Genomic DNA, 22,432 nt, shown 5'->3' with positions numbered 1-22,432 from the left:
ATGCATTAAGGGCATTTTGGTCATTTGATTAATAAAAGAATAAAAAGGGAAAATTAAGTCAAAATTGGTGTCCATCTTCTTCTTCATGTGCCAAAATTTCCATGTTCACCATAGCTAGGGTTCTTCAACTTTCAAGCTTGATTGTAAGTACATTCTAGCCTTATTTTTAATGCTTTTTACATTTTTGAATTCGTTATCATTCGATTTACCTATTCTACCATTATTTTGAAGTAGGGTTCATGTTTAAAAATTTACCCATGTGTGGCATGCATGCATTTTGATGTTTGATGGAAGATATTGTATGTTAAAGGTGTGATAAACAACTTTTACTAAGTGATTTTTAGTGAAAATGCATAAAAAGGACTTATTTGTAAAATTTGTAAAAATGGGTAGTAGAAATGTGATTTGATGAAGAATGTGGATTTTTATGAGCATGATTTAGGTTCGGTTAAGCTTGGGTAACAAAGAAAATAGATACATTTCATTTTACGAGCTTAAGGACTAATTTGTAAAAATATGAAAAGTTAGGGGAAAAACTATTGCCATAAGATGATTTTTGGACAGCATTGAGTAATATGATAATTAAATAAGTTAAATTTTCTATTATAGATCAAGAAAAATGAAGTTTAGACTTTGGTCAGGGGAAGAACAAGGTTATTGACGATTAAATCCATTTCCTACTATTTTGTACCGAGGTAAGTTTGTGTGTAAATAAAATAATGTTATATTATGTATTTAATGCTTAATATTGCATAAATTGTATGATTGTTTCTATGGAAATATTCAACGAAGTTACGACAGTGAGAAAATCCTGGTTGAACCTTAGGAATAGTTTAGGATACAAGTGACATGTCACTAGGAAACCATGTGTTATGTGATCTATGTGAATTCGGGTGCTAGTCATGTACGTCCTATTGGTGGATGGGTAGTCCAGCATGCGTTGCGGATACTTGACAGGTTGTGTGAGCAGCCCATGTAGCTATGTTTTGACTGACAGCTTGTGTGAGCAGCCCATGTAGCTACGTCTTGACTGACAGCTTGTGTGAGCAGGCCTGTGATTAGCTCGTGTGTGAGCCCTATGTGTTATGAGATATGAGGTAGCATTTGCTACATATGTGGCACTTATGTGCAAGACTTTCTGTGTATCGGATAATATTCCAAGTGTTCAGCAGGTAATCCGAAGAGTATGTCAAAGTTGGTAAAGTATGCAACTATGTTATGAGTTGGTACAGGTATGTATGTAAAACTCATGAGTATGGACTTTAGTATGAGATGAACTCTTGGTAAGAATGCTAATGAGTAAGTTAAGCCGAAGATACATGATGATGATTATGTTAACTTATGTTGAGTAGTTATATGATTAATGTATGATTTATGTTGCTTATTATTTGCATGCAAACTTACTAAGCTTTAAAAGCTTACTCCCCTTTTTCTTTCCATTCCTTATAGTGTCACCAAGCTAGCTCGAAGATCGAGGAACATTAAAACTTGATTCACACTTTCAAATGATTGTTTTGGGTATACTTGGTTTCAATATTTTGAGTATGACATGTATAGGGACTTGGTCATTTTGTTACGTGTCATATTGGTTAGTCAAATGCGTTGGCATTGTAATGCTTAATATGGCCATTGGAAGTTGGATGATATTATTATTATTGGTCATTGGTATATTTATGTAATGATGCTTATCATGAAGAGAAAATTGGCATGATTGGAAAGGAAAGTGTGTATGTTTATGCATGATAGATGTTAGTATGTGCAAATGATGTACTGATATCTTGTTAGTGGCTGATTTGGTTGTATGTATATTCTTAGATTGGTATTGCTTGTTTTCGTGCAGGTTGGTGCAAGTAAGAGTGGTAAAAGGGCTTGGCTATTTATTTTGTCCACATGGGCAGAGACACAACCGTGTGTCTCAGTCGTGTGAAGGACAAGGCCTAGGGACATGGGCATATGTCTAGGGTGTGTGAAGTCTGCACCTATTTTATGAAAAATTTTGAAAATTAAAATTTGCCACACAGCCTAGCACACTGGCGTGTGACTTGGCCGTGTGACTTCCTTTGGTGCATGATGTCATAAATAGAGAGTTACACGGGTTAAGGACACGGACGTGTGTAACCACACGGCCTACCCACACGAGCGTGTCCCAAACCACACGGGCGTGTGACCCTGTTTTGATGAAAAAAATTTAGATGTTGTAGAATTTTCTAAATTTCTCGGTTTAGTCTCGAACCACGATAGGAATGTATATTAAAATTTTTAAATTTGGATGGAAATTTAAGTCTCGATTTTGTATGTTTGCTTATCTTTAAGTTCGGTAATGCCTCGTAACCTGTTTTTGCTTCGGATGTGGTAAGGGGTGTTACAAATCAAAATTTTATCATTACACCAAATTATTTTTAAATATTACATAATAATATTTACGAACTCATACATCAGATTTGTGGCCCCAAAACTACTATTCCGACACTACAGTGCACCTGTGATGAGTGAAGCTTCTGGCCTTGTGAAAGGGACACTACGGTGTTTGAGCATCAAGGTTTAGGAATGGTGAAATGGAGTAAAGGGATGCAATGGGAGGGTGAACAAGAAAGATCATGGCCAGGCCATAGGACCAATCAGAGGCAATATGCCTAAAATGAGTAAGACCATAGCTGAAAGATGTTGCATCGTGATAAAGATGAGTATGACCATAGCTGAAAGTTGTTATGGCATCATGATAGAAGTTGGACTAAGACCATGGTTGAAAGACAATAGGACATCCTTTGATAGTCCATCGAGATAGTAAACATGGCGTTATACTGTGTAAGGCCCTAGCTAAAAGACACTATGACATCATAGATAGTTCGACTAGAAGATAGATAATTCGACGAGAAGATAACCATAGGATAGTCCGACGAGACGTTAATCACAGGATAGTCCAATGGGACATTAAACACCGGATAGTCCGAAGGAACGTTAAACACGGTATAGTCCGACGGGATGTTAAACATAGGGTAGTCTGCCAAGACGAAAAACATGGAATCTTAATGCCTAAGACAATAGCTTGGCTGTTGTTGTAACAGTTCAATTTTGGGGCTAGTCAGAATAGTGATTTCGGAACCACTAAACCGAGGTCGAGGAAATTATTTTAAATATCATTTTATTATTGTAGCATGATTAGATAAGTGCAAAAGGACTAAATCGCATAAAGTGCAAAAGTCCTATTTTGTTAGGTAAGGGTGTCAATTAGCTAAAGAACATAAATTGGGGGCCTTAAAGAGATTAGACACTTAAAGAATAGGGTGGTCGGCCATAGGGGACAAATTGATGGGAAGTCAAAATTAGGTGGTGTTCTAGTCACCAATTTTGACTAGTTTTAAATAAAATAAAACAAAAAGGCTTCATCTTTTTATTTCTTCTTCTTCAACCGATTTTCATCTTCTAAATGGGGATTTTGAGAGCTCAAAATATCACCCATTAACATCTCTTACAAGTAAGTCATTTATAAGGTTATTCTTGATGATTTTTGTATTTTTGGACTCCTTGTAACATAAGCTTTCTATGAAAGGGATTATTTTGCAAAATGGTTGAGAGATTAGGGTTTTGCGATGAAAGCATATGTGTATTTTTCTGAAATTTTATGGAATAATATGAGTATTAGATGTGTAATAAACAACTTTTATGAAGGGAATTTTCATGAAAACCCTAATAGGGACTATTTTGCATAAGTTAGAAATTTGTTGATAAATGTGAGAAATAATGGAAATTTTGGATTGCTTCTAGTATAAAAAGTAATCAACTAGGCTTATAATATGAAGAAATTCGATAAAAATCAATTTTCGAGCATAGGGGTAAAATGGTCACTTTGTGAAAGTCTAAGGGCAAAATAGTCATTTTGCTCAATTATGAACTTTTTAGGCATCTAAATTGATATGCTGATGAAATAAATGAATTTTTTTAATTTAGAGCAAGAGAAACATGATTCGGGTCTTAATCGGGGTAAGAACAAATTTTACGAGGATTAAGCTAGTTTTCATCATTTTGTATCGAGGTAAGTACATATGTAAATAATATGTTATTGAAGCTTAATTTGGTATATTTTAATAATATACATATGTAATTAGCTTATTGTTGTTATGTATCTAAATCGTAATTGTTTCCATGAATGTATAAATGACATCTTATGCGAGTAAATTAAAATGTGAGCAAATGTGATGCTATTCGATTAGATATGAAGCCTCATTGAACCTTAGACATAGCATAGGATACAAAGGGGCATGTTATGAAAATTATGTGGTTTGAAGTCATGAGTTGAGTCTGAGTTCATGAGATAAATACTAGAGGTAACGTGGTTCCGGGTACTGACTTTGTGCACAGACCCATGAGTGGATCAGTGAGCAAACGTTGCATGATAGCTATGGGATCCGGGTCCTGACTTGATAAAAAGGCCCGTGAGTAGCTCAAATGCGAGCATTTCATAGTGCGAGGTAGCCCTGATTTCTTATATGGCATTTAGATGCAAATTCTCCACGTATCCATATGTACTTTGAGAGTTCAATGGGTAACCCGAAGATTTAGTTGGTGAATACTTTGATGAGGTATGTATACCGAACTCATGGTTAGGACTTGAGTAAGGAAGGAGGTGTATTAAGTATACATGAATGAAAGGAAGAGTAAGATAGAGACGTTAAGTGATTTATATCTTTTAAGCATGTCAAGCTACCGTTGGATGAATATGATTTTCTTATAATTACATTTTATTTGCATATATGTACTTACTAATCTCCTACGCTTACTCTTTTTTCTTTTCTTTCCTTATAGTGCCGCCAAGCTATCATCGGGGATCCAGTGATATCAAAAGCTTCGATCACACTATCACTCAAGACCTTAGTATAGCTAGTTTTATTGTTTTATTTTCTGGAATGTATAGGGACTCAAGTCTTTGTTTAATGTTTCGTTAGTTAGCTATAATGTTTCGTCTCATATGATGAATATGATACTCATTTTGATAAGGCCATGGATGATGGTCAATACGCATTTTGATTTATAAATAAAAGATGATATTTTCATGGATGAGTAAATTGCATAAATGAAATGTTGTCCATTGTGGTTATTTTGGCTATGTGATGTGCCCTTATGTTAGTATAGAGTGATTTTTGTTCAGGTTACATAAGTAAGGGTGACAAAAAGGCTTGGTAAATAGCCTTATTGTAACACCCCGAACCCGAGACCGACACCGGAGTCGGACACGAGATGTTAACAACTTTGAAAAAAAATTTTCCAGACACTGCCCAGTCTGAGTACTAGTCGCTTCAAAAATCATATCTTGAGTTTCACAACTCGAAAATAAGTTTTGTGATTTTTCCCTGAAACTAGACTCATGTCCCCACCTATGTATTTTTTTCTAGAATTTTTGGTCGGGCCAATTAGTACAGTTTATTAGTCAAAGTCTCCCATGTTACAGGGGTCGACTACACTGACCTTTTCTCAATACGACTTGGATATCTCTCTGCACAGAGCTTCAATACTGATGCCGTTTGTTTCTATGGAAACTAGACTCAGAGAGGAATCCATACATATATGGTATGATCCCTAATTATCTCTGGTCAATTTATAGTGAATTTCCAAAGTTGGAACAGGGAATCCAGAAACTGTTTTGGCCCTGTTCCACAAGAACCTGAATATCTCTTACTGTACTGTTCATATGATTGTTTCGTTACTTTCATATGAAAGTAGATTCATCAAGGTTCGATTACATAATTTATTCACTATTTAATTCCACTCCTACGAATTCTTGTGATTTTTCCAATCCACACCACTGCTGCTGTCAGCCTCTGTTTTCAAAGTAAACCTTACCTATTTTCGGGGTTTCATGGACCAACTAGGGCCTTGTCATACATATGCCCACATATGATCATACTTAGCCATTCCAATGGCTGATCATTTGCTCAACACTTCCATTCCAACTATAGTTACATCATGAAACCATCTATACATTCATAAACACGAATGGTCTAACGCCATACTCCACTTCTACAAGCCATTTTCGCATGGCTGTACACTTATACATTTCATAAAGTACTCGAAAACAACAATGGGTAGTCCTATACATGCCATATCAAAATTCAACCAAAATAGTACCCAAAAGAGCCTTTGATAGTGTGGGCGACTTCGACTTCAAGATCCCGAGTCCGATAGCTGGAGAACCAAAAAAATCTATAAAACAGAGGAGCAGTGTAACGAGTAAGCAATTTATGCTTAGTAAGTTTTGAGCAAGGAATTCCAGCATAAACAAAGAATAACACACATTTAGCTAAACGGAATATTTCACAATACGCAATTTACCGATATCAAACTTGCTTCACAACATTAACAACCCTTATGTACATACACAATAGACTAACTTAGCCGAAGGCCGGTAGCTCGTTTATCAACTGAGCGAACATTTATTTGTAAGGGCTCGATTAAATTCAACACATACGTAACATATCCCCATATTGGGATGTTTTTCGAGTATTCGCTGGAATTTTACAGCAAGCTCATTAATTACCAAATCACGTACCTTCGGGATTTAACCGGATATAGCTCCTCGTTCAAATGCCTTCGGGACATAGCCCGGTTTTAGTAACTCACACAATGCCTTCGGGACTTAACCCGGATTTAGTATCTCGCACGAATGCCTTCGGGACTTAACCCGGATTTAGTATCTCGCACAAAGGCCTTCGGGGTTTAACCCGGAATTTGTATCTCGCACAAATGCCTTCGGGGCTTAACCCGGAATTTGTATCTCACACAAATGCCTTCGGATCTTAGTCCGGATATATTCACTTAGCACAAAGCCTTCGGGACTTAGCCCGGACAGCATTCAATTAATCATACACATCTAACAATAATTCATGGCACATTCATATTTCATTTTCATTTGTGAAACTCAAACACAAGGCACATATCGTCCTTGCACATTCGGCTCAATAGCCACACATAGAGCATGATTTAATCACATCGTAATTTAAGCTCTCTTACTCAAGAACTTACCTCGGGTGTTGTCGAACGATTCCGCTAGCTATTCAACCACTTTTTCCTTCCCTTTATCGGATTTATTTCCCCTTTGCTCTTGAGCTTAATTAAATAAATAAATTGATTTCATCATTTAGGCATCAAAAAGATGAACACAAGGCACTTAGCCCATATTTATACATTAGACATTAAAGTCTCATACATGCAAAAATCATGCATCAACACAACATATTAGCTAATTTCTTTCCCCTTGGCCGAATATGCATGTCTATTTTTGGGGTCGATTTCAACACTTAATACACACATATACACACTAGTAAAGCATCCTCCCCCTTTTCATCAATTTAACACATGCATTGCTCATTAACATGCAAAGTTACATTCGGCCTTAGCACACATCTTGCTAGCCGATTCTTCTCCATTTAGCAACCAATGCACATATGTGCTCACACAAAAATGCTAAAAAGGAGGTTCAAGAATCATCAAGCCATCATCACATGCATCATTAACAAGCTTCATATTTTGCATGCAATGGCATTAACACAACCTCCACCTAGGCCGAATCTTAACTCATCCTCATGCCTCATCACCACAACATCAAACACCAACCAAGAATGATGCATCCATGGTCAAGTGCCATTTCCATCACATAGCAAGATTTAGACCATGGGCTAGGTAGAACTCAAGCTAACAACTAAAACATGCATGCATCTCATGGAACATCATCAAACATACCTTAGCCTAGCTACATGCATGGCCGAATCTCTTCACGTTTCTTCTTCTTTCCTCCTTAAATTTTTTGGCCAAGGATGAACCAAAGGATGAGAAATTTTTATCTTTGTTTTTCTTTCTAATTTAGGCTAAATGAAGGTGAGAAAAGGATGAACAAAGATCTTCTCCTCTCTTTTCTTTAGCTCACGACAATGGGGGGGAAAGAATCAACTACACACATTTTTTTTTTGTGTATTCATCATACTCGTTTTCATTATTTAATTTCCATGCCTATTATTTTATTTTTTTCCACCCATGATGCACCAACAAAACATGTCTATGACATGTCTTGGCCATCAAACTTGGTCTACCATGCTTGTCATGGCCGGCCACTACTAGTAGGGGGAATTTGACATGCAAGTCCCCCTTTGTCCACATGCGCTAATAGGTCCTCACACATTGACCTATCACATTTTAGAATTTTCTCACATAAGTCCTATTGACTAAATTCACATGAAATCAACCAAATTGAAGCTTGAAATTTTCACACATTCATAATTACATATTCTAGACAATAAGTATCACATTCAAACATTTCGGTGACTCGGTTTAGCGGTCCCGAAACCACTTCCCGACTAGGGTCAACTTTGGGCTGTCACACTTATTTTGTCCACACGGGTAGGAACACGGGCGTGGCCCACCACATGGGCGTGTGATTTGGCCGTGTGCCCCTGCACGTAAGAATTGTAAGTCAATATGCATGGTTGTAAACACACAGGCAGAGACATGACCGTGTGTTTCAACCATGTGAAGGGCACGACCTAGCACACAAGCGTGTTCCTTGGCCGTGTGGCCTTTAAGGATTGCTGACGTCAGAAACAGAATGTCTAGATTTTTTCACACGGGCTAGAACATGGGCGTGCCACGGCCATGTGAAGGACACGAGCCAAAGATATAGGTATGTTCTAGGCCATGTGAAAACCGCTAAGGCGTGCATTTAGAATTAATTCCACATGGGTATAGGACACGGGCGTGTCCCTGTATTGCTTAGGTCGTGTGAGCCACACGGGCCAATAGCATGACCATGTTGAAATGTCACACGGGCGTGTTGCCCCTCCCACACAGGCGTGTGCCCCTGTGTTAAAAGTTATTTTCAGAGTTCTTTAAAAGACTCGGATTGTTTCCAAAAGGGTTCCAATGGATGTTCTTGGGCTTAATAGGCTATTATTAAGGAGTTTATAAATAAAATTGAAAAACTTTTAATTTGATCATGTTTTGGTGTTATGAAAACGTTTATATGCATAAGTTTAAGTTAGATAATGCCTCATATTCTGACCCAGCGTGGGGTACGGGTGTGGGGTGTTACATTTAGTGGTATCAGAGCTATGGTTTAGTAGGTTCTCGGACTAACGTAGCGTGTGTACAAGTCTAGCTATACATGCCATAAATAAATTGTGATAGTGTGACGAATCTTGACCTTTTAAATTGTGTTTTCATATAGTAATGGATTCCGATCGAACTATGACGGATGACGTAGAAAGTAACACACTGGCCCCCACCGAAGGGGCGGTGCCATCTGATAATCGGCCTCCCACGATTAGTCAGGGAGGGGGAAGGGGCTCAAGAGGTCTTTCTCCACATGATGAATGAGTGGTACACAGAGTTCGTCCGAACGAACCCCAATGCTCAACCCCCTCCACCCTCACCTATCCCTCAACCTGTCCCCGTAGTACCCCAGGATATGGACTTTGAGAGGCGAAATAGACCTCCAATGGATAAGATCTAGAAGCATGAAGCTGAGGAGTTCCGTGCTAATAAAGATGATAACCCTGAAAGGGCAGAATTCTGGCTTGAGAACACCATCAGGGTATTCGATGAATTATCTTGCACTTTTGAAGAATGCTTGAAGTGTGCCATATTCTTGTTGAGGGCCTTTGCATACTACTGATGAAAGACATTAGTCTCGGTGGTGCCTGGGAAATGGTCACATGGAAGAATTCTGGAAGAAATACATCAGTGAAAGATTTATGGATCAAAAGCGTAAGGAATTCCTTGACTTGAAACAAGGCCGCATGACGGTCACTGAATATGAAAGAGAGTTTGTCCGACTTAATAAGTACGCTTAGGAGTGTGTATCCTCCAAGCCAAGATGTGTAGAAGGTTCGAAGACGGACTTAATGAGAACATTAGACTATCAGTGGGTGTCCTGAGTTTAAAGAGTTCGCAGTACTCGTTGATCGGGCCTGTAAAGCCGAGGAATTAATCAAAGAAAAGAAGAAAATCAAAGCGAAAACTAGAGATGTAAGGAAGAGACATGCGAGCAAGTCATTTCCATCACATTATAAGAAATCCAGAGACACCTACTCTTGTTCTCATGCATCAACTGGACATTCGTACCGAGATCGTAAGAAACAAGATTCGAATTTTAAGTCTCGGGATACATCAGTGGCTAGCGTGGGCAATGTTAGATCTTCCAAACCAGAATGTCAGCATTGTGGTCGAAATCATTTCAGCAAGTGTAGAATGAACGATGGATCTCGTTTTCAATGTGGTTCTCAAGACCACTTTATTAAAGATTGCCCCGAAATGACTGACAATGAGAAATTTCATAGTACAAGGTCAAGTGGCACCAATTCTAAAGGAAGACCTTAGAAGAATATTGGAGTTGGGGCTGGTAGCAAGAATTTGACGAGAGACACTACCGTAAGGTTTGAAGCTAGAGCTCTGGCTAGAGCCATACGTGCACATGAAGATGCATCCTCTCATGATGTGACCACCGGTACATTCTCTCTCTATGATAATACTGTTATTGCTTTGATGGACCTTGGTTCTACTTATTCGTATATGTACATAAAGTTGGTATCTAGCACGAATATGCCTATTGAGTCTATGGAATTTATGATTAAAGTGTCAAACCCATTAGGAAAACATGTGATAGTCGATAAAGTATGTAAGAAATGTCCTTTAGTAGTTAAAGGTCATTGTTTTCCGCCCGATTTGATGCTGTTACAATTCGATGAGTTTGATGTCATATTGGGTATGGACTGGTTGACATTCCATGATGCTATAGTAAATTGTAGACAAAAGGCTATTAAATTAAAATGTGAAAATGTTGAAACCCTTTGGGTTGAATCCGGTGAGCCAGGGAACTTACCTATGGTGATATCCTCCATGTCTGCTCAGAAATGTTTGAGGAAAGGATATGAAGCTTAGTTGGCTTTTGTAATGAATAATAAGGAATCAGAGTTGAAGGTTGAGTCAGTACCGGTTGTAAGTGAATATGTGGATGTATTCCAGGAAGAATTGCTTGGGTTACCCCCTAATAGAGAGGTTGACTTTGGTATAGAGCTAATGCCAGGGACCACGCCTATTTAGATTGCTCCGTATCGGATGGCCCCGACTGAGATCAAAGAACTAAAGTCACAGTTGCAAAAATTGATCGACAAGGGTTTTGTGAGACCAAGCTTTTCACCGTGGGGTGCTCCAATGTTATTTGTGAAAAAGAAAGATGGATCTATAAGGTTGTGCATAGATTACTGGCAGTTAAATAAGAGGACGATCAAGAAAAAAACCCGTTGCCGCGAATGGACGACTTGTTTGAGCAACTGAAGGGAGCAGCATGGTTTTCTAAGATAGACTTGAGATTTGGCTCCTATCAACTACGAGTTAAAGAAGCAGATATGCCTAAAACCGCTTTTAAGACGCGGTATGGCCACTATGAGTTTCTCGTCATGCCTTTTGGCTTAACAAATGCTCCCACCATGTTTATGGATTTAATGAATAGAGTATTTTGGCCATATCTAGATAAGTTTATAGTTGTATTCATTGATGACATCCTGATATACTCTAGAGATAGGGTAGAACATGTCGAACACTTGAAAATCATTTTGCAGACTCTGAAGGACAATCAGTTGTATGCCAAATTTAGTAAAAGTGAGTTTTGGCTTAAAGAAGTCAGCTTTTTGGGCCATATTGTTTCGAGTGATGGTATTAGGGTTGATCCCAGCAAAGTTTCTACTATTGTTGAATGGAAACCACCAAAGAATGTGACTGAAGTTAAAAGCTTTTTAGGGTTGGTCAGTTATTATAGGTGATTTGTAAAGGACTTCTCTATGATTGCGACTCTCATGATAAGGTTGCTTCAGAAAGGAGTTAAGTTTGAATGGTCAGATAAGTGTCAGCAGAGTTTCGAGAAGTTGAAGATGTTGTTGACTGAGGCTCTCGTACTAGTACAACCCGAATTAGGAAAAGCATTCGTGATTTATAGCGATGCTTCTTTGAATGGGTTGGGATGTGTACTTATGCAAGAGGGAAAAGTTGTGGCTTATGCCTTGAGACAATTGAAACCTCACAAGAAGAACTATCAGACACACGACCTAGAATTGGCCGCCATATTATTTGCTCTGAAGATCTGGCGAACATTATTTGTTCGAAGAGATATGCATGTATACTCTGATCATAAAAGTCTTAAGTACTTGATGACCCAAAAAGATTTAAATCTGAGGCAACGTAGATGGTTGGAACTATTAAAAGATTATGAGTTCATTATAGATTACCATCCAGGAAAAGAGAACGTGGTCCCCGATGCATTAAGTAGAAAATCATTGTTTGCTTTGAGAGCAATAAATACCTGATTAACCTTATCAAAGGATGGTTCAATTCTAGCAGAGCTAAAAGCTAGACCAACCCAAGAAATTTTTAAGGCTCAGAAGAGTGATAGCAATTACTATCCAAGAAAACCCTGTGCGAATTAGATGTCGAATCAGATTTTCGGATGGGTTCCGACGATTGCTTGAGATTCCGGGATAGGATTTGTGTTCCTAAGGACACCGAATTGATTCAGAAGATATTAGATGAGGCACATAGTGGTTGTTTGTCAGTACACCCCAGGAGTACGAAAACGTATAAAAATTTGAAGAAAATGTATTGGTGGCCATGAAAAGAGACATTTCAGAGTTCGGTTCTAGGTGTCTTATGTGTCAGCAAGTGAAGGTTGAATACCAAGTACCTTCGGGTCTGCTTCATTCTATCACGCTTCCTGAGTGGAATTGGGATCAGATTACTATGGATTTCGTGACAGGTATACTGGTAACCTCAAAGAAAAAGGATGCTATTTGGGTTATTGTGGATAGGCTAACAAAGTCAGCACATTTTATATCTGTGCATAACAACTACTCCCTTGAGAGATTGGCTGACTTGTACGTTTCTGAAATTTTGAGACTACACGGGGTGCCCTTGTTGATTATTCCAGATAGGGACCCGAGATTTATCTCCAGGTTTTGGAAAAAAGTTAAAAGAGGCATTCGGAACAAATTTGAGTTTCAGCACAGCATTTCACCCTCAAACCTACGGTCAGTCGAAAAGAGTGATTCAGATTTTAGAAGGCATGTTGCGATGTTGTGTTCTTAATTTGGGAAAGGTACTTACCATTGGTTGAACTCACCTACAATAATAGCTATCAGTCGAGTTTGAAGATAGTGCCTTATGAGGCTTTATATGGGAAAAAGTGTCGAACGCCCTTATATTGGACCGAGCTCAGAGAGAGTCAGATTCACGGGTCGATCTAGTCAAGGAGACCGAAGAGAAAGTTAAAGTGATTCAAAAATGTTTGAAGGCCACCTCGGATAGGTAGAAATCCTATGCATATTTGAAACAGAAAGAGATCGAATTTCAAGTTAGCGATCGAGTGTTTTTGAAAGTATCCCAATGGAGAAAAGTTATCAGATTTGGTAGAAGAGGCAAGTTGAGTACTCGTTTCATAGGACCCTATAAGGTTACCAAGAGATTAGGGCCAGTTGCCTATCGATTGGCCTTACCACTAGAATTAGAAAATATCCACGACATGTTTTATGTGTCCATGCTACGACAATATAGATCAGACCCTTCGCATGTGATTGTGCCAACAAAGGTTGAGATTCATCCGGATATGTCTTATGGTGAGGAACCTGTTAAGATCCTAGCTGAAGAGGTTAAGCAACTGAGAAATAAGAGCGTTCCCCTTGTAAAAGTATTATGGCAGCGACATGGGGTTTAAGAGGCCACATGGGAACCCGAAGAGATCATGAAAGTCCAATACCCAAACCTTTTTACCGGTAAAATTTTCGAGGGTGAAAATCCCTAAAGGGGGAGAATTGTAACAGCTCGATTTTAAGGCTAGTCAGAATAGTAATTTCGGAACCACTAAACCAAGGTCAAGGAAATTATTTTAAATATCATTTTATGTATTGTAGCATGATTAGATAAGTACATCAAAATTTTGGTGAATTAATTTTAGCAATTGCTTGCTTAATTGTAACAAAGGACTAAATTGTATAAAGTGCAAAAGTTTTATTTTGTTAGATAAGGGTGTCAATTAGCTAAAGAACCTAAATTGGGGGCCTTTAAGAGCAATTAGACCCTTAGAGAATAGGGTGGCTAGCCATAGGGGACAAATTGATGGGAAAGTCAAAATTAGGTTGTGTTTTGGTCACCAATTTTGACTAGTTTTAAATAAAATAAAACAAAAAGGCTTCATCTTTTTATTTCTTCTTCTTCAACCGATTTTCATCTTCTAAATGGGGATTTTGAGAGCTCAAAATATCACCCATTAACATCTCTTACAAGTAAGTCATTTATAATGTTATTCTTGATGATTTTTGTATTTTTGGACTCCTTATAACATAGGATATAAAGTGTAATTAAGTATACATGAATGAAAGGAAGAGTAAGAGAGAGATGTTAAGTGATTTATATCTTTTAACCGTTGGATGAATATGATTTTCTTATAATTACACTTTATTTGTATATATGTACTTATTAAGCTCCCACGCTTACTCTCCTTTCTTTTCTTTCCTTATAGTGCCGCCAAGCTAGCATCGGGGATCCAGTGATATCAAAAGCTTCGATCACACTATCACTCAAGACCTTGGTATAGCTAGTTTCATTATTTTGTTTTCTAGCATGTATAGGGACTCGAGTCTTTGTTTAGTGTTTTGTTAGTTAGCTATAATTTGTCGGCTCATATGATGAATATGATAATCATTTTGTATAAGGCCATGGATGATGGTCAATACTCATTTTGATTTATAAATAGAAGACGATATTTTCATGGATGAGTAAATTACGAAAATGAAATGTTGTCCATTGTGGTTATTTTGGCTATATGATGTGCCCTTATGTTAGTATAGAGTGATTTTTGTGTAGGTTACATAAGTAAGGGTGACAAAAAGGCTTGGTAAATAGCCTTATTTTGTCCACAGGGGTAGGCACACTGGCGTGTGTCTAGGCCGTGTGTGACACAGGGTCCACCATATGGGTGTGTGATTGGGCCGTATGTCCCCTGCATGTAAGAATTGTAAGTCAGTATATATGGTAGTAAACACATGGGTAGAGACACGGCCGTGTGTTTCAGCCGCGTGAAGGGCACGGCCTAGCACACGGGTGTGTGCCTTGGCCATGTGGCCCTTAAGGATTGCTGATGTTAGAAACAGAATGTCCAGGTTTTTGCACAAAGGCTAGGACACGGGCATGTCACGACTGTGTGAAGGACACAAGCCAGAGATACGGGTGTGTTCCGGGCCATGTGAAAACCCCTGTAGGTGTGCATTTAGAATTAATTCCACATGGGTATAGCATACGGGCATGTCCCTGTATTGCTTAGGCCGTGCGAGCCACACGGGCCAATAGCACGACCATTTTGAAATGTCACACGGTCATGTTGCCCTTCCCACACGGGCATGTGCCCCTGTGTTAAGAGTTATTTTCAAAGTTCTTTAAAGGACTCGGATTGTTTCCGAATGGGTTCCAATGGATGTTCTTAGTCTTAATAGGCTCTTATTAAGGAGTTTATAAATAAATTGAAAAAGTTTTAATTTGACCATGTTTTGGTGTTATGAAAATGTTTATATGCAAAGTTTAAGTTAGGTAATGCCTCATATTCTAACCTGACATGGGGCACGGGTGTGGGGTGTTACAGTTGCAGCATGAAACAGTCTATCGAGACAATAAAAGCAGATGGTCAATCGGGACAATGATAAAGGGAAGTTGTGCAAACATGGAAAAAAGAGTAAATTCAAAGTATAGGCATACATTAGATAACCAGTAGGACGAAGGAATTCGCCAATTAAAAGGAAATATAAAGTGGGAAAAGATTGTTGGAATGGCAGTTATGAAAGCCAATAAAGCATGTGAAAGGTAACCCAGGAAGAATTGACACGGAATTTGATGCACTAGCGATGCCGATGTAAGAGGTGAGGAAAAGTGGTATAATCGAGGATTGTAAATAAGAATCCGCCAATAAGATTTGTTAAGCGATGCTTAGAGTAACCATATATGCTAGTGGGTTTTCCTGGGAACACAGCCTAAACTTTAAAGAAAATAGGGGCTAGATATAACCCATTAATGAAGAAGGATACACGGGATGACAGATATGTCTGTTAAGACTATTCCTTTTTAAGTGCTTAAGGTCATGTGACTAAAGCATATTACAAAGAAGTAATCCAACAACTATTTAAACTTAGAGGGTTTCAGCCCACCAAGGTGGCGTGGGACCTTGTTAGTCATGCCAATGGGTGGAAGGTGAGTAAGTCAGATGAGATTAAGATAAAGAAAGAGTCTGCCACAGACTAAAGAGGTTGAGAATACTCAGCAAGAGCCTTTAAGAGGGTAAGTCGAAAGGCCACCTTAATAGGGCTTAATGGTAGGAAGAAGGAAATCCACATTGAGGATAAGTGGAAGAAAGAAGTTGAGTAAAAGAAAGGATAGAATCCGCAAAGATGGCGAGGCATTCAGTGGAACTGACAAGGTTGATAAAAGGCTAGTAGAATGGTTGAAAGGAAATCGCTCAACAATCCATTTGCCAGTGGATAGAATCGAGAATATGATAAAGTCCAAATGATGAGTTTAAGAGAAAATTTCCAAAACGAGCAGGGAGTTATTAAATCTAGTTTTATCATTTAAACCCTGGAAGGATGAGGACTAATTATGTGATAGCTAGAAACTCACTAAGTTCATTCAAACTTACAAGGGTTTTAACCTGTGTTTTACAAGACTCCAGGAACCAGGAACTCGAGAAAGGATCGATCCAGATTGAATGGGATCAAGGAGTTCATTATGAAGGTGTCACACATATAAAACAATGGTACCTTAGGAACTTTATCATGGAGGAGAATATGATGTAGCTCCTTTAGAGTTCAAAGATTGAATTAATAAAATTTTTATTTATTCTTTTATCTCTGGTTACCAGGAGAGATTTTTCCTCGGGTCAATTATTAAAAATTCTAAAATTGTAAGATAGTACTATTTAATTTTGACATTAAGGATTTCGTTGTAAGATATACATATTATTTTATTAAGTAAGATCAAAGTTCAGACAATAAACCTTGTATAAAGGTTTAGACACTATTATAAGTTCTTATAAATAGATAATACGATATATTTTAACATAGTAAAATCTTAGTATGAACAATAACTGGTTTAGTTGTGACACCTCATACCTAGGTTTGGAAAACGAGTCGGGTAGGGGTTTTACAACTACCATCTTGATGATAGTGTGTGCTTCACTCTGATCCGGATCAGGAGTTTTGCTAGTTGACAATTTGCAAAGGGAAGAAACAATTAGAGTAAGCATTTAGAATGCTTAGTAAGTTCAAATGGAAAATACAATGCTTACATTTTCAAATATAAGCATATTAGCTACCAAAATTTTGGCATACATTTAGCTAACCTTGGCACATAATGCCATAACTAAACACATGCCAACATTAACATCCAAATAGGTTAGACATATTAACATATCAAGAAGTCATTAATTCATGCCAAGTCAAACAACTTTATCAAGTTACAAAATCATACCATTTTAATTTGAATGACAAATCATAATACCATATCAATTAGTTCATTTCTTCTTCTTTTTTAAATCCAATACCCAATTTTATACAACTTATATCAATATCATATTCCCTCATAAGTTCACAAGTTCTTACATTTCAATTTAACCATATATCATATTGATTCATTAGATGTAAGTCATTAACTTTTCAAGTTTCTAATTTCAATTTTAAGGTTTTGTTCGATGGAGACCTAGTAAAATAGACTCAGGTACATGAGTTAACTGCACCATACCAGGTAGCTTGTAGAAGCTTAAACTACATCACACTAGGGTACCGAAGTGCAAAGCCTGTAGGTATCAAATGCATACTCATATGCAAATACATCCCTACACCACACTAGAGTCTCTATAGAGACATATAATACTCGATGATCCGTAACAAATGATGGATCTCAATATAACCCGTCATAATGACTGTACAATCACATATATCATACAAGCTTGCATAAGACCCTATTGGCATGCCAACTGTATCCTAACCTTTTACTAAGTTCACATGGGCATCAATTATGCATTTTTTTCATTATAATCCTTGTAATCAATCATTATCACATATTTATATCCTGTGATCATCCACATTTATATATCATACCCTATAATCTATTACATTTGTGTTTTCACATCCTGTAAATGTAACACCCCCTAACCGATCTTCACTTTCGTGTTAGGATTATAGTGTAATATCTCATTTTTGGTGGAACCGGAATAGTGGCTTCAGGACCACAAATCCAACATGAAAATATTTATTTTTAATATCATTTTCATGTCTACAATAGTAAGATCGTATAAAAATTTTGTTAAGAAATTTCAACGTTTGCATGTTTAATTAAGTAAAAAGGATTAAATCCTAAAAGGTGCAAAAGTAGTGTTCTAATAGATAAAGGTATCTATTAGCTATGAAATTAAATTGATAAGGGATTTATGTGGTAATTAGACCGTTGTCGATAAGAGTGGACTTTTATGGACATCATTTAAATGATTTTAAAGGTTATTTACCAAGGTTAATTAGGTAAGTTTAGTAAAAAGAAAAGAAAACAAAGTATCATCTTCTTTATTGAATAACTCCACCAAAATTGAGAAGAAAAAAATCACCACGGAAGCTTGCTAGGTTCAGCCATGTCTTCTTTCTGCATACGAGTGAAATTTCATCCCATTTTTAATGATTTTTACGTTTTCGAGATCATTGTAGCTTAATCTAGCTAGCCCAAGGACTAGTTTGAAAAATGTCAAAGGTTTAGGGTTTTTCCATGAACATGTTAGTATGATTTATGGAGTTTGATGATACATTACAAATCCTTGTTGATAAGTAGACAAGTTTTGTAAAGTGATTTTAGATAAAAATGTTAATTAGGGACTTAGTTTTAAAAAGAGTAAAAATGCATGATGAAATTTTGAAATAATGATTTGTATGAATCACTATGTGTTCATGATGAATTCAGTTAGCTTGGGTTAAGGATGAAATTGCATGAATTTAAATTTACGAGCTTAAGGACTAAGTTGTAAAGAAATCAAAATAATAGGGGAAAAAGTATAATTTTGTAAAGTATGAATTTTGGATTGAATTGAATAAAATGAATGCTAAATGAGTTAAATTTTCCTATTTAGATCAAGATAGACCTCGTACGGATTTAAATCGAGGTAAATCTAAAGCTTCAAATTAGTTGACTTTGTTTCTATGCCTTTATCGTTGAGGTAAGTTCATATAATTGTGTAATGTTTTAATGCTATATTTTGAATTATATGTTAAATGTTAACTGTTATGTAAATGATTAAAGTAAATCCAACGATGTTACGACGACTATTGAACCCCGTTTGAACCTTAGGAATTCGTAAGGTACAAATGACATGTCATTAGGGTTTCATGTTTTGGGTGCTGGTTTTGAATGTCCTATCGATGGTTGAGGTCCAGAATTTGTAGCAGATACTCCATAGCTCATGTGAGCAGTATCGTGTAGCTTACATTCTGACCTACAACTCATGTGAGCAGGCCTATTTCACAGCTCATGTCAGCAACGATGTAAAGGAAAGGAAAGATTACAATTTTATGTTTAGCACATTTCGTGTGAGCTATCCCGCGTATTCGATGATATTATAAATAGTTCAACATGCATAAATTGGAAAGAAAATGGTAAGTTTTCAATATGAACCATGTTGTGTATAATGAAAAGGATTGAAATATTGAGATACATTAAAATCATGTTATGTTATGGAAGAAGATGAATCCAATTGAATTATGTTCATATGTAATGATTTATCTATGTTAAACTCATATGGATTATGTTTAAGTATGCTAACATGTGTTGTGATTAGTGCTTAGGCTTGTGCCAAGCTTATGTTGGATTGAATTATGCATAGATTTAATGTTATGAAATGAAACGGTATGTTATGTTTTATGTTTTACGAACTTACTAAGCATTATGTGCTTATGTAGTTTTCTTTCCTATGTTTTTTTAGTTAACCGGAAGCTCGTTCGGTTGGAAGCTCATTGGAGACCTATCACACTATCTCACAAATATATCAGTAGCTTTTGATGTTTTTTTCATGACTATAATGGCATGTATAGGTGGACTTGCATTAATGATTGAGTTGTTGTGTTTGGCATGTATATATGTAGTATTATGGTTGGTGAACTTTTGTATTTTGATGTTTAAATGGTCGATGTTGAAATGGTCAAGTAATGGTATATTTTGAATGACCAATTTAGTATGTTGTGATTTGGTATATTGTCAATTGTGCTAAGGCTTGGTATGGAAATAGGTAGTTATGTATAGTTGATTCATGGATAAATATGCTTATGCTTAAGTTGACTTGATGATTTGTGATTGAAGTGCCTTTTGGCATGCTTTTTGTATGGATAAATGGCCTATTGAATTGGTTTTATTATGCATGTTTTAGGTATGTTTTAAAGCTTTATTGTATGTGCAAATGGCTTGTAGGTGTGTGCTTGAGTTCGGTGAAAGAAAGGGCTTCAAATTGGCCTATTTCTTGTCCACACGGCCTAAGACACTGGTTTGTGTCCCAATCATGTGTGGCACCCGGCCATGCGACACGACTGTTTGTCCCCTGTAGGTTTCAAAGGATTGCAAGTCAGGCAGTTACACGGCTTAGCACACTGCCTGGCACACAGACATATGAGGCCATTTCAAGAGTTACATGGCATGGCACACGGGCGTGTCACTTGGCAATGTGAAGTTAGAGAGTTACACGAGCACAGACACGGGACAGGACATGGTCGTGTATCCCTATTTCAAATGTTATATGGCCTAGCCACACGGCCGTGTGACCCCTGTAGTGTGAAATTTTCTATCTTTTTCCATGAAGTTCTAAATGTTTGCTATTTAGTCCCAAATCATTTTTAAAGTGTTTTTAAGGCCTGGAAGGCTTGAATAAGGAGCGATATGAATTTGTTTGAATGAATTATGCTATGATTTATAAAATGTTTAGAATTGAATGTTTTAAGTTATGATTTTACGGTAATGCTCAGTAACCCTATTCCGGTGACAGATATAGGTTATGGGTGTTACATACGAAGTATTACAGCACATATCGAAACAATTAATAACATTAAAACATTTATTTATTAATTATAATTATAAAATAATCAAAGCTAAATAAATTTCATAGAAATAAACATTTACAGGCGTTATACCGAGCTTATAGGACCTAAAAATCAGTTTAAAAACAAATAGGGATTAATTTGAAATAAAACAGAAAAATGTAAAAAAATTTGAAACAGAGGTCACACGGTCGTGTGGCCAAGCCGTGTAATAGACTGTGCCCGTGTAATCCAAGGTCACACAGTCGTGTCACTAACCGTGTACATGACCATGTTCGGCTTGAAGTAGGGTCACATGGTCGTTTTGCTAGGCCGGGTATGTAACAGTCCAATTTAGACCCAAGTCGAAACAGTAGTTTCAGGACCACATATTCGAGTTAGAAAAATATTTAAATATTATTTTACGTGCTTATGATGTGTAAATTAACATGTGTGAAAGTTCCGTATTAAAATTTAATCGTATGTGTACTCAATATGATAAAAGGGCCTAATCGCGTAAAATATAAAAGTTGTCTGCTGCCTGTTAAAATTGCTTATTTGACTTGGCTTTATAATTCTGAGGTCCTTATGTGGTTATTTGACCATGGTTTTGATTAAAAGACATTGGTAGACATTAGCTGGTGGAATATTAATGTTTTAATGCAAGTGTAAATTGGTAAAATGTTTATTAAGGTAATTATAATAAAACTAAAGCATGAAAATAGGCCATAACATGTTCTTATAGCCGAAAATATAAAAGAAAAGAAGAGAGAAAAGCTTTGCTCGGGTTCGGCACTTGCAAGCATTGATTTAGGTATGTTTTTGCTTCGGTTTTTTATAATTTCCATGTTTTTGTAATCGTTGCTTCGTATATTATCAAGCCCATACCTCAATTTCTGATTTTGATAATGATTTTGAAATGTGCCATGGATGAATTCATGAACTTTATGTTCTTAAATGATGAAATATGAAAGTTTGATGTTGGTTTTACATGTTTTGTATTTGGATTTTTGATGAAATTGAGTAATTTGGGCTAAATTGTAAAAATGTTATTTTGAAGGACTAAAATGTAAAATAAATGAAATGTATGGACTTTTATGAAGGCTATGAAAATTTGGCTAAGCTTGTGTACAAGCAAATTTTGTATATTTTGTGATTTTTTGAATTAGGGACTAAAGTGTTAAAATGTAAAAATGTAAGGGCTAGTTTGCAAAATGCCTTAATTGTGTGTATATGGATTGGTTTGAATGATTTATGAATTAAAGGGTTAATTTTGAATACATATAGATCAAGAAAAGAGGAATTCAGACTTAGATCGA

The sequence above is a fragment of the Gossypium hirsutum genome, chromosome A04 (assembly GCF_007990345.1).
Source record: "Gossypium hirsutum isolate 1008001.06 chromosome A04, Gossypium_hirsutum_v2.1, whole genome shotgun sequence".
NCBI classification, from domain to species: Eukaryota; Viridiplantae; Streptophyta; class Magnoliopsida; order Malvales; family Malvaceae; genus Gossypium; species Gossypium hirsutum.
The sequence above is the reverse complement of the archived record's forward strand: the minus strand, read 5'-3'. Positions refer to the sequence as shown.